At 39.3% G+C, this 14,079-nt stretch overlaps 1 long non-coding RNA gene across 1 annotated transcript in view; it reads left to right on the forward strand.

The window, feature by feature from the left end:
- The first annotated feature begins 3,841 nt into the window (after positions 1-3,841).
- Positions 3,842-14,079, forward strand: part of LOC147572471 (uncharacterized) — a 55,534-nt gene continuing 45,296 nt past the window's right edge. Inside the window, exon 1 of the long non-coding RNA XR_015245866.1 lies at positions 3,842-3,994. This is a non-coding gene — a long non-coding RNA (uncharacterized LOC147572471). The remainder of the gene's footprint in view (positions 3,995-14,079) is intronic.

Here is a 14,079-nt window from a genome sequence, read left to right on the forward strand (position 1 = left end):
TGGTGTTAAGTCTTCAAAATGCAGTGCGCACTGGCTACATTTCAAATGCTTAATAGCTACATGTGACTAGTGGCTACTGTATTGGAAGGCACAGGTGTAGACAATGAAATATGAAGAGGCAAGAGAGGAAGCAGGGAGGAGATAATCCTGGCAATATTCCCAGGCAGAGACAGTGGAGTCTTGGACTATGACAGCACCGATGAATACGGAGTCTATGACTTTGATGTATATACATTTGGATACAAAGGCAATTAGGCTTGCTCTGATTTCTGCCATTTCCTAGCTGTGCAATCTTAGACAAATAACCCCTCGAACACCAGTTTGCTCTTTTGTCAAGTAAGAATAATATAGTACCCTTCCCCTTCAGTTGAGGGAATGGGATGACATAATCCATGGAAAGCTCTTATCACAGTTCCTGGAACAGAGTCAGCTCCTTAAGACACACAAGTGGTGTAAATGAAGAACTGTAAGACCTCAGAGGAGGCAGAGAGTATTTCTGAAGGTAGTAACCAGTGAAAGTCACTTTTCTTTTAGTATATGCAAGTCATCTTTTTTCTCCATTTTCCTTCTCAACATTCACTTTTTTAAAATTTAGTTTATACCTTTTGAGCCACTTCGCCTATTTTGCCCACGCCCCCCCCCCCCCCCACTTCCCGGCATCTTGGCAACCACCAGCATGTATTTATGAATCCAGAACAAAGAAAGTCACTTTTAAACAGATCCATGAGGAATAAGTAGACTTGAGCCAGGCAGACGTCATAGAAGTAGGTGCCCTAGAAGGAGGTACGGAAGTAGCAAATCTCAAGGTACACGTAGGAAATGGCAGGTAGTAAGATTTGGACCGAATGAAGGTTGGGTACAAAGGGAACAGTGGAAGATATGGTTGGAGTGTGATATGGTATAGAATATTTGGAATCTCAGGCAAGAAGTTAAATTTTAGTTTACCAGTAGTGAGCTTTGTTCTGATTCAATCAGAGGAGTGACATCAGAATGGCTTTTAATAACATCATCAAGTTCAGTTGTGGCCAGGAGATGTTCCAGAAAGGAAACAGCAGACACGGAAGAACTAACCAAGATGCTGCTGTGATTGTCCAGGCCTGAGCCACTACCAGAATGGGGTGGAGAGCTGAATGCAAAAAGTATGGCAGATAAACATTTTATTGCTATGTTGTGTTTCATTCCTTTGTCCAAAATTCTTTGTAGAATTCCAACCTGTTTATATAACACCAAGTTCTTCACTGTTCTCAGAAGTTAAAGGCTACACAGGCTAACAAAATACACATATCTAACACAAGTATTAAATGAATAAGTATTAAATGCATAAGTATTAAAATGCATAAGTATTAAATGCATAAGCATTAAAAACATTTAAATAAGATGTATTCTGCGCTGTTGGGAAATCAATTCTCTATACATGTTCATCTTTCAGCCACTGGAACTTTCCCTTTGGATCACCAAATACTTTAACAGTTGTACCTATTTTTGGTTGTCTGCGTGTCTAGTTTGATTTATCATGTAACAATTGGCTATTAAGTGCACGTGGGGTGGTGAGAGTGACTTAATAGAAGGAGCAAGGGACTTGGATTAGAAATATACACACTATTTCCTTGCTGTGTGATCTTGGACAAATCACTTCACATCTCTGGGTATCAGAATGAGGAGACTGAAGTAACAGATCAAAGTCCTCCTCTCACCATACAATTCTATTCGTCTATCAAAACTGAGAAGTGGAGAGATTTCAAAGGGATTAACATTCCATTTTCGTATCCTTCAGTATGTTACTGGTTTGAGAAAACTGGCCAAAATGGGGGGACAAAGCCTGAATGCTCATCTCTCTAAATGAAGGAGAGATTAACTGTTTTAGGAAGATATGATTTACTTCTCAGAAATATAAAAATGGACACGGAAAGATCACATTTGCCAAAACAGAATGTTTTTAAAATCGAAGATTCTCGCCAAGCTCAATCCCTCTAAGATTCGAGTTTCTTGTTTCCCCTCACCGTTGTCGTAAATAATGTGAATAACAATTTTCTTGTAATAACACCTTTTTCTTTCTGGAGCCATTGCATGTTACTATTGGAAGAGCAACTTTTCCTATTTCTAAGAAATGAGGCTTTACTGAGAAAGCTCCTTGGACTTCTGAGATGTCAAACCAACCCTTTTTGCGCGTGTATTTTACAAGTTTGCTGCTAAGTTGAGTGTGAAGGACACCCACGCCTGGATTTAAGAGTTGAAGAGAAGTGCGTGGTAAAGCACATTCCTGCCTTCTCTGAGCTCTCAACACCGAGAAAGGGCTTGAGATGTATAGCAACTGGAAACACGAAGATGCACATACTCCCTAACAAATAAAGCCATTTGGTGAGGTGGTTTGAAAAAAAAAAAAAAGTCAGTTTTAACATTTCTTCCCAGTTAGGCTCTTGCAGTGAAAGAAGAAATAAGTCATACTCCTAGAGACCTGGATGAGGTGAAGTTCAGGCAGTCCATTCTCCCCACGTGGCTCAAGCCTCCTCAGTCCTCGTGTGAAAGGAGAGGGCATCGGCAGCCTAACAGCTGGTTCTCCAACTTAGAGACTGGAGGGCTGATGGCTGTAAACCAGTGCAAAGTGGACCTTCTGCTGGCTGACGTCCGTATCAGGGAATGAGGATTGCTATGACCCCTGAGCACATGCACACAGGCACACACACTTTGCACACTTTGAACTTGCCCAAGTTCAGCTGTTATGAGAGACATGTTCTTGTTTGAGGACTCTGCTGACTAGGCAGAAAGGGAAGAAATTGGGATTTTAGTTTTTCAGGAGTCTTCAGGAGTTATTAGAACATTTTCTTTTATCAAAACTTCGCATTTTCTAATTTCATCACCTTTTGCTTCTTTTCCACTCACAGGGCAGAAAGAACAAGGTAACAGTGGCTGATCCCCAGTGGAGAGGTCTGCCCAGACACGGCAATGGTGAGTTCTTTTTCTACGAAAGACCTCTCCTCTGGCTCCCATGGAGCCTGCTCTTGAAAACAGGCTTATTGTGCCCTTATGTGGAAATAAGGAGTCTGTGGATCTTGTTCTATTAGATGTGATATGAATCTGTGAGGAAAATGTCTTCTTGGGTTTCCCTTTCCGATTCTGAAATATATGTTGCGTGAGCATATACGCATGTATGAATGTGCATACGCAGATCCTTTTCTTATCACTTCCATTTATTTCACAAACATACTAGAGAGTTCATTCTCTGCCTGGGACTTTTCTGGGAGCTGGACTACGGGGAAGAATGAGAATAATTATGATCTTGTCTCTCGTGGAGCTTATGTTTTTACATGCAGGCAGGGTTTGTCGGAGGACTACACCACTGTCTATCCATACAAAATGCAATAACTGTTTTGAAGGCAAGCCTCACGGTGTCATGAATCTAAAGAGAAAAATGAGAAGCTCTAAGGAGAGATGGTCTAATGAAGACATTTAGCACGAAGAAGAAGCAGGGAGAACTAAAATTTATCACCAAGAAAGTCTCGTCATGCAGGTTTTCCAGCTCGATTCTGAAAGTTCACTAAGTGGGGAAGGGCTTTAGATAAGCTTTCTAGATTCTGAACTTGAAGCTGGTATGGTTTGCGGTTTCCCTGTCGCTATGCAAAGCTCTTGCTGGCAACAGCCCATTATCAACAATGCCCTCTTGGAATTTCTTATGTGTGGAGAGACAGGTTGACAACCCCGACTGGCTTTTCCAAAGAGATTGTCTTGCGTTGTTCGGGATGCCACGAAAGTTCTGATTGAGTCTTGCAAGGCCCTGGGCCAATGGGGATGTCTAGTCTCAGGGGAGGAACTCTTTATGCAGTCGCTCTGGGGAGGTGCCCACACACTTACCTTTCCTTGCATTACACAACCGGATAGCATGCCAGCTCCAGGCTTGTGGCCGTTTCATAACCAGCCCTTTCATGTGTTATGTGTGAAGTTTGAAATAAAGCCGTCTTTGACCACCACGCTACAGAAACGATGGTTTTGATTCCAGGTGAGTCAGGTAATAGAACATTTGGACTCGCATTTTTTCTTTACAATCAGTTTATATCCCTACGGTGACATTTTCATTACTTTTGTGTGTCTGTTTGTCGGTTTTTTTTCCCCCCTCTCCATAAGTACACGGGATGTTATTTGTTATGCACTCCATGTTTATTTTAAGAAACCGGATCATTAAATCCACATCCCATGATTTAGCAAATGACCTTCAAGCATAAAATGAGGTGAGGGGTGTTATTTACAAGAAGAAAGGAAAGCTTTGTGAAGGCTCACACTGGGTATCTGCTGCTGCTCTTTCCATTGTTCACAAGAATAATACTGCTTGTCGAATCTCCAAAGCAATGGTTGTTTTATGCTCTGCAAGAGCCCAATCCTCCAAATAATGAGGCTGATGTAACTCTGGGGATAGTTAAAAGGGGATAAATCCCAATGTAAGAAAACACAGTTTACTTTGTATATCCTTTAAGAGGTTAAGACCATGGTGATGCTCAGAGGTATTGCCACACTGCTGAGGTAAGCACGATGATCTTGTGACACCATGGCGTGATTACTAATTAGTCACAAATGTAAATGGTAGCCAGCAAATCTCTTTATTACATTAAAAGTGAGTTTACTTGCCAGGAGTTTGCTTTTTTTTTTTTTTTTTTCCTTTCTTAAGTGTGATGTAAGATTTCTCTAGTTAGAAAATCCCTTATTTGCTGATTTATATGGAATTAATGTTGCCTGAACTTTAGCCTTGTTTCCTAGTTTAGTTTAGTGCCACCAATAAATGGCCTTGATCAATAAAGTCCTCATTTTGACCTACTGAGAAGATCCAGTGTGGTCCTTCTTGGTATAGCTGAAGTAAGGTCACTCGTGGTCCCTTTCGGTACAGCTGAAGTAAGGTCAACCGGATGACTGTCAACATCTCACAGGACGTGAAGGATCTGGTTGCTGATGATTGTGTTCTCTGCTGTTCTCTTGAGCAACCGAGGATGTTAATACAATAGCTGTTATTTCACCGTCAGGCTTTAATGGTATGCATTTTACCCCTTCTAGTGGATTATTTCATTCTCTCTGTCCACATATACAGGTGGAATTAGTAGGAGACCATTTTAAAAATCAAAAACTATCATAACTGATCAAATCTATGGATTAAAGTTGCACTTTCTGGTCTCTTCACATCCAGGGCAAGCCTTTCTCATCTGTAGGAATATGCTTTTCTTTGGGACATTAAGCAGGTTGCTACTGTTTGCTTTGGGAGGCCATAGTCCCAATTTTCAGTAGGAGAGAAAGAGCATGCTATACCCAGTGAAGAAACAAGCACATCTTTCTGGTTGGACAGAGTGAGGTTCACTCCTAAAGAGGCCCTGTGGAATCCCCAAACTCCCGTGACATTCATGATTCACGCGCCAACTTGGAAAATACATATTGAAATACAGCACTCGGGAAGTGCCCCCTGTGTGTGAAACCAAACATGAGCACGCGTGTGTATGAAAGAATTCTAAAAATCCCACAAAACTCTTACAGTCTATTTGATGCCACAAAGTCTCCATAAAAGTGAAAGACATATAAGTGTCAGTACAACGAAAACATGAAGAAAGCAAACTAGTTTAATAGTGTAGTGGGAGAGGAAAAAATGAACTGGCAAGAGTGAACTGTCTTAAAATTCTGCTGAAAATTCCCATCCTCTCCACTCTCCCTTGGTTTGCACTGGCTGTAAAGGTATGGGAAGACCCATAAAAATAAACTCAGGTCACAAACAACTTCGCCAAAAGTGCAGCACATGCGTTTGTCTAGGGCATTACATCCTGTGGGCGGGGGCAGGGATCAGGGGGAACCAGCTTTATGGTATCTCCTCAAGCACTGCCTTTGGCGTAACTCCTGGCCCAGGGCACACCCAGTGGACACACACTCTGCTCAGGACTCTCAGCGATACTAAGTGTCCGTTGGGGGGCTTATTGTGAATTTTAAGGGGTCTGGAAGCGAAATAATTGGTATTCTTTGCCTTCAACTGGCTTGCAGTCTAGATTGGATTACCTGGAAGACAGAATCTGAGATGTGGGCAGGAAGTTTACCAGAGAGAGCCCTGGAGAACACCACCTTTGTAGAAGAGTAGAAAGCAGGATCTGAACGGGACAGAGGGAGAGGATGAATTGACATGAGTTGCAATACAGGTTTCAGCCAATTAGTAGTAGCGTGTGGAGCTCTGGAGCTGGGATGGCCATGCAAGGTTGTCTCATACTGGGGATGAGAGACAGTACCAGAGCGTTATGCTTGCAAATCAACCCACTCTCTGGGCCAGGTTGTCTCCAGAAAGGGGCCTGACCTTGGGCAAGGCAAGCTTCTTCAGCCAAAAGAAGTCCCAGATGGAAACTGGCTGAGAGTTAAGAGACCCACCAGAAAAGTAAATAAATGAATAAATAAATAAGAGAGAGAGAGAGAGAGAGAGAGAGAGAGAGACCCACCGGCTGGGCGAATGAGGGCTCAGGTCCTGGAGGAGGGAGGCGGCACATGCATGAGTACAAATCACACGCAGAGAATAATGGCAACCAGCATGGTACACTGAAGTGGTTTTGGCTGTGGCTCATGTGTACTCGAAGTTTTGTAGAAATTCAGTTACTGAGGAAAAGAATGAAAACAGGAATACTCGGGATTTTTGCATGTGCACCTTGTATTCTCTGACAGTATACATTTCAGTAGTTTTTTTGTGAATACCTGCAGATTTTCTATGTGTACATCCATGCCTTCTTAAAATGAAGACAGTTTTACTTATTCTTTTTCAATATGGATACTTGTTACTCCTTTTTACTTGCACCATTACATTGTCAAGGACAATGTTGAGGTGAAGTCAGTGACGGCAGACATCCTTGACTTGCTCTTGATCTTAGATTGAAACATTCAATCATTCACTAGTAAATGTTAGATGTGGGTTTTACCTCTATTCTAATTTGCTGCAAGGGATTTTTAACATGAATTTGTTTTGTATTTTGTCATACATCTTTTTCTGTATCTACTGAGATGATCATATAATGTCCCAAGGTTTGTTTATTCATTCACCCATCGAAGGATATTTTGGTTCCTTCCAGGTTTGGGTGATTACGAATAAGGCTATAATAAACACTGACAGTCAGGTTTTTGTGTAGATATGTTTTTTTTAAATTTTTTTATTTTTTTAATATATGAAATTTATTGTCAAATTGGTTTCCATACAGCACCCAGTGCTCATCCCAAAAGGTGCCCTCCTCAATACCCATCACCCACCCTCTCCTCCCTCCCACCCCCCATCAACCCTCAGTTTGTTCTCAGTTTTTAACAGTCTCTTATGCTTTGGCTCTCTCCCACTCTAACCTCTTTTTTTTTTTTCCTTCCCCTCCCCCATGGGTTTCTGTTGAGTTTCTCAGGATCCACATAAGAGTGAAACCATATGGTGTCTGTCTTTCTCTGTATGGCTTATTTCACTTAGCATCACACTCTCCAGTTCCATCCACGTTGCTACAAAAGGCCATATTTCATTTTTTCTCATTGCCACGTAGTACTCCATTGTGTATATAAACCACAATTTCTTTATCCATTCATCAGTTGATGGACATTTAGGCTCTTTCCATAATTTGGCTATTGTTGAGAGTGCTGCTATGAACATTGGGGTACAAGTGCCCCTATGCATCAGTACTCCTGTGTCCCTTGGATAAATTCCTAGCAGTGCTATTGCTGGGTCATAGGGTAGGTCTATATTTAATTTTCTGAGGAACCTCCACACTGCTTTCCAGAGCGGCTGCACCAATTTGCATTCCCACCAACGGTGCAAGAGGGTTCCCGTTTCTCCACATCCTCTCCAGCATCTATAGTCTCCTGATTTGTTCATTTTGGCCACTCTGACTGGCGTGAGGTGATATCAGAGTGTGGTTTTGATTTGTATTTCCCTGATAAGGAGCGACGCTGAACATCTTTTCATGTGCCTGTTGGCCATCCGGATGTCTTCTTTAGAGAAGTGTCTATTCATGTTTTCTGCCCATTTCTTCACTGGGTTATTTGTTTTTCGGGTGTGGAGTTTGGTGAGCTCTTTATAGATTTTGGATACTAGCCCTTTGTCTGATATGTCATTTGCAAATATCTTTTCCCATTCCGTTGGTTGCCTTTTAGTTTTGTTGGTTGTTTCCTTTGCTGTGCAGAAGCTTTTTATCTTCATAAGGTCCCAGTAATTCACTTTTGCTTTTAATTCTCTTGCCTTTGGGGATGTTAGACATAAGTTTTTAAATCAGTTGGGTAAATAGCTAGAAATGTGATTGCTGGATCATATGATAAAATTGTTCAGCTTTGTAAGACACTTGTCAAACTGTCTGTGAAGTGGCTGTAACAATTTCATCCCCATCAACAATAAACCACACATCAGTTTCTGTTGCTCCATATTTTTGCCAACTTTGGACAATTAGCCATTCCAGTAGTGGGCAATGGTATCTCACGTTGTTTTGGTTTGCATTTCTCTGATGACATACAATGCTGAACATGTTTAATAGGCTCTATTGGCCATCTGTATATCTTCTTAAGTGAGATGTCAGTTCAATTTTTTTGTCCTTTCGAAACTGGGTTGCTTGTTCTCTTAGTGTGTGGTTCAAATCTTTTTAATATTCTTTGAGGTGCAACAGAACGCATGCATAAAAACACTGTTGCTGCATATTGAAGTAGGATGGCCATCTCAAGGCAAAGCACTTGGGCAATGGTTTTAGTTGCGAGCTGAACTAGCTGCTTTTTTTCAGAGAACACCAGTTTCACTTGGGGAAAAATGACTGAGAAAAAATGTGCATAATTGGCAGTCATTATCTCAAAATTAATGGAGAGGACCTGTAACTTCAAGAAATCAACTGCTATTCAACAATTGCCCTAGTACGTATGTATCCAAAGGATACAAAGATGCTGATTTGAAGGAGCACATGTACCCCAATGTTCATAGAACTGCTATGAACAATAGCTAAATTATGGAAAGAGTCCAAACATCCACCGACTGATCAATGGATAAAGAAGATGTGGCGTATATTTACAATGGAATACCACTCAGGGATGATACAGAATGAAATCTTGCCATTTGCAACAATATGGATGGATCTAGAGGGTATTATGCTAAATGAAATAAGTCAGTCAGAGAAAGACAGATTTATCATATGATTTCACTCAAATGTGGAATTTGAGAAACACAATAGATGAACATAGGGGAAGGGAAGGAAAAATAAAATAAAAACAGAGAGGGAGGCAAACCATAAGAGACTCTGCAATACAGAGAACAAACTGAGTTTTGATGGAGGGAGGTGATGGGGGGTGGGCTGGACGGGTGATGAGCATTAAGGAGGGCACTTTTTGGGAGGAGCACTGGGTGTTATATGTAAGAGATGAATCACTGGGTTCTACTCCTGAAGTCAAGACCACACTGTATGTTAACTAATTTGAATTTAAATTAAAAAAAAATCAACTGCTATTTTTGTTGTTGTTGTTGCCAGTGAAAACATTTGAATTTGCAACTGAAACTTAGAATTTTGGACACTTTTATCTGTCATGCAGGGCTTCAAACTTCTCTCTTGTGATGACATTGGTAGTGATATTGACAAACGGAATCTTTGATAGCATATAATATGACGCATCAACATTCAGAATAGCTGCTTAATTCAGTGTAGCAACAATTTCCAACTGACCAATGTATAATTTAAGAAAATTATGTAGGGGTAAAATATCCATTCAAAGTGCAAAGCGGCACTTTGATTAAAATCCACATAATGGCTTTTAATGCAGTTAGTGTAAGAAAAGTTCAAGCTGTCACTTTTCAAGTTCTGGCATACTGTCAAAGAAAAATATCCACAATTATCTGTAAAAGCTATTAAAATAGCCCTTCCTTTCCTAACTGCAAGTCTTCGTGAGGCTGGATTTTCTTTATATACTTCAATTAAAGTGGCCTACGGCAACAGATTGAATGCAGAAGCAGATGTGGGAACCGATGTCTTTGAATAAACAAGACATTAAAGAAATTTCTAAGAAGGAAAATAATGCCATTCTCATTAATTTTTGGAAGATATGGTTATTTTTATAAAAGCATTTCAGTTATGTTAGTAGGCAACAGATTTATTATTTTATTTTACAAGTAATAAATATCTTTAAAAAATTCTCAGTTTTAATTTCTTATGAGGCAAGCATTGATAGATATAATGCACACAAACAAAACTTGCTATAACTGTCAGTACTTTTTTAAGAGTGCAAAGGAATCTTGAGAAGAAGTCTGAGAATCATTGTTCTAAACACTACTTTAATATCATCCCATATATTTTAATATATTTGAATTCTCATTTTCATTCAGTTTAACGTATTTTTCAGTTTGTTTTCTGATTTCTTCTTTGTCCTACATTGATTTAGAAGTATGCAGTTTAACGTCCAAATATCTAGGGATTTTCCAGATATCTTTCTGGTTTTGATTTCTAATTTAATACCACTGTGGTCAAAAAACATACTCTGGTTTCAATCCTTTTAAATTTATTGAGACATATTTTATGGCACACCATATGGTCTATTTTGGTGAATGTTCCATGTGCTTCTATAAGAAGTTATGTTCTGCTGTTTTGCGTGCAGTGTTCTACACATCCTCCGTATTGACCCTTTTATTATTATTTAATGTTCTTCCTTATCTCTGGCAATATTCCATTCTCTGATGTCTAGTTTTTTCCAAAAGAATATAGCCAATTCAGTCAGGTCTTGATTTTTCACTTTTTAAAGAGTCCAACAATCTCTGCCTTTTAATGGAGTGTTTAATCCATTTATATTTAAATAATTGTCAGCATGATGGCTTTATGTGTTTTCTGTTGCCCTGTCTGTTGTTCTTTTTCCATTCCGTATTTGCTCTCCTGTGGGACTACTTGAATTACTTTTGGTATTCCCTTTTATCTCCTTTTGGCTTATTACCTAATAGATTTTTGTATGTTTGTCTTTGTTTGGTTTTCGTGATTTTCGTAAACTGTGCTGTCCAGTGCAGTAGCCATGAGCCACACCTTTTGTGTTTTTATTATAGCTTCTACTTCTGCCTACATCTCAATCCTCAACAACACATTATCATTGTGGTCAATGATAATGGTCAAATCTCTTCTTTAGCAACTAATAAATGAGAAAAGAAATATTCTATTTCATCTACATTTGCCTTATCTAGCATTCTTCATTTCTTTGTGGAAATCTGAGTTCTATCTGTAATTGTTTCCTTCAGCCTGCAACCATCCTTTAACATTTCTTGTAGTCTGTGTCTACTGACCTCAAATGATCTCAGATTCAGTTAGTCCAAATAATATGTGTTTATTCTTCTCCTTGTTACCCAGAATGTAACATGTCGTTTTCCTCTAGCTATCTTATAAATTGTTCCTTGATATTTGTTTTTTGTCACTTGATTATGATATGCCTTGGTATAGTTTGCTCTGGTTTTTATCCTGCTTTGAGTACATTGATATTCTTGCATCTCTGGTTTCTTGCTTTCATCAAATTTGGAAATTTCTTGCCATTCTTTTTTTCAAAGATCTTTCCCTTCAGTCCTCTGTTTCTGAAACTGTATGATAGACTGCTTGACATTGTTCCATGGGTCAGTGATGCCCCATTCATTTCTTTTAAGTCTTCTTTCTCTCTTTTTTCAGTTCAGTTGGTTTCTTCTGCCATATCTACAAATTCACTGGTCATTCTTCTTCAGCATCTAATCTATTCTTAGGCCTACACAATGAATTTTTTAATTTCAAATGGTGTTTATTTTGATGCTAGAGATTCTTTTTTTATTCCTATTTTCTCTTTATTTGTGCTTTCCTTTTAACCCTTGAACATATTTATAATACTGGCTTTAAAGCTTTTATTTGCTATTTTTATTTTCTCCCTCTTATCTTGTTCTGTTTCTATTGGGTGATGTTTCTCCCGTTTATGGGTCATATTTTCTTGTTTCTTCTAATGTCTAGTAATCTTTGATTAGGTGCTAGATATACTGATTTTTTGTGTGGTTGAGAGTTTGGATTTCATTTTCTTCCTCTAAAGAGTATTGAATTTTATTTTGACAGGCAGTTAAGTCACTTGGGGGAGGCCAATTTATGCTTTCAATGGATATTTTCAAGCTTTGTTTGGGTATGTCCAGTAGAGCATTTACTCTAGAGCTAATTTGGCTTACACTGAGGCATGATCTTTCTGGAGTTCCTACCAAATGCTGTCAGTGTCCAACAAAATACCTCTCCTGTGGTTTGTTAGAACATAATCATTTCCCAACACCATGCCCCTTTTAGATGTTGCCCATCTTCCCAACAGCTTCTCTTTCTTTAGTAGTTGATGTTTGCCAGGACTCATGGAGTCTCATTCTGTGCATGACATTCTAGCTTGGTATTCAAATATTGAAAGGCCCCTCTGTGGATTTCAAGGGTTCTATCTCTGCTTGGCTAACTCCTGATACTCTGCTCCACAAACTCCAGTGGCTTCAGCTTCTCTGAACTAATCTTTGTCCTCTCAACTCAGGAGGCTCACAGTGATCTATTTGGGTTCCCCCTTTTATGCCAGGACCTAGTAAATGTCTCCAGGAAAGAAACTCTGGGATAACAGAAAGGCGCATATTCTTTGTTCACTTCTCTTAGACAATACATGCTTATGCTGATGACTTCTCTATCTCTTAAAACTGTTGTTTCACATATTTGGTCCAGTTTTCTAGCTATGGAAAGCAGGAGGGTTAGTTGGCACCAGTTACTCCAACTCCATCAGTGTTGGAATCAGAAATCAACACTGGGATGCCTGAGTGGTTCAGTTGGTTGAGGGTCTGACCTTGGCTCAGGTCATGATCTCACAATGCGTGCGTTCAAGTCCTGTGTTGGGTTCTGTGCTGATACCTCAGAGCCTGGAGTCTGCTTTGAATTCTGTCTCTCTGTCTTTCTGTCTCTGTCTCTCTCTCTGCCCCTCCCTGCTTGTGTGCTCTCTCCCTCTCCTTCTCTCAAAAATAAATAAATAAAACTTAAAAAAAAGAAATCAACATTTAATTTTGATACTGTATGAAATGAGGAATAATTGAATGTCTTTGAGAAAGAGAGTGACATGATAAATATTGTGTTTTAGAAAGCTCAATATTGATAAAGAGATGAATTATATGGTGGACAAACTAAGACAAGGAAAACCATTTAGAGAGTGGTAAGTCAAACATAAGATGAATACAGCTTTAACTGAGATAATTGTGATGGCAGTGCACCTGTAGGGTATAGATAAGAAAACTTGTCTCTAGGGTTGTTGTTCAACAGGGGTTGGACTGGGGATGTACACCTGTTATGTTCCTGGGAGGACATCTGAAGGAAGGGAGTTATTAATAAGCAGTAAAGAAAAAAAAATAGGAGTATCTACTTTTTTCTAGATGCTTTACATATTTTATCTTATTTATTCCTCACAACAACCCTGTGGGTGTTATATATCCCAATTTAAAGGTGAAAAGACTGGGGATCAAAGAGATTAAGAAACTGCAGTCAGTTAAATAAGCTGGAAATGATAGCACCCGTCTTCAGCCTCAGATTTGGCTGCAGAACTCAAGCTCTTTCCTCAGTCATACTTCCTCTATAAAGTGAAAGAGAGGTAGCTTTTAGAAGCTATATTTATATTAATAGAGAGATACTAGTAACATTGGGATTATAATTTACTAATACCTAAAGTTTTCTACCCAAGTAAAATTAAAAGTAAAAATTACAAATCTCTGAGAAACACAGACTTTTCAGTTGTGTGAAATTGCACACTAGCTAAAAACGTGATGGCAATAACTGTAAAGAAAGTGGTTTCTTAGGTGTTTGTAACATTCAAATTATAAATTCTCTTTTGAGTTTCAAAAAAAATTAAAAACTCCTATAAAGCTCCACCCAGGTGGAATTTGGAGGTGACTCTTTGCCAACTGTGTGAGAGACTCCTTCACTATAGTACATCAAAACCATCCTCTGATTTGTTTTAAATGCCTCAGAATGACTTTGGGAGTAAAAGAGAAAACAGAGGCATGATTGCTAATTTGCTAGACTCAGCAACAACTTTTTGATATGTTTGTACTTCTTTGCAAGAACATTAACCATCAGTGATGTGGATAGGCTGGGG

Source organism: Puma concolor, chromosome E4, assembly GCF_028749965.1.
Source record: "Puma concolor isolate L17-30 chromosome E4, mPumCon1.1.hap2, whole genome shotgun sequence".
In the NCBI taxonomy this organism is placed as follows: Eukaryota; Metazoa; Chordata; class Mammalia; order Carnivora; family Felidae; genus Puma; species Puma concolor.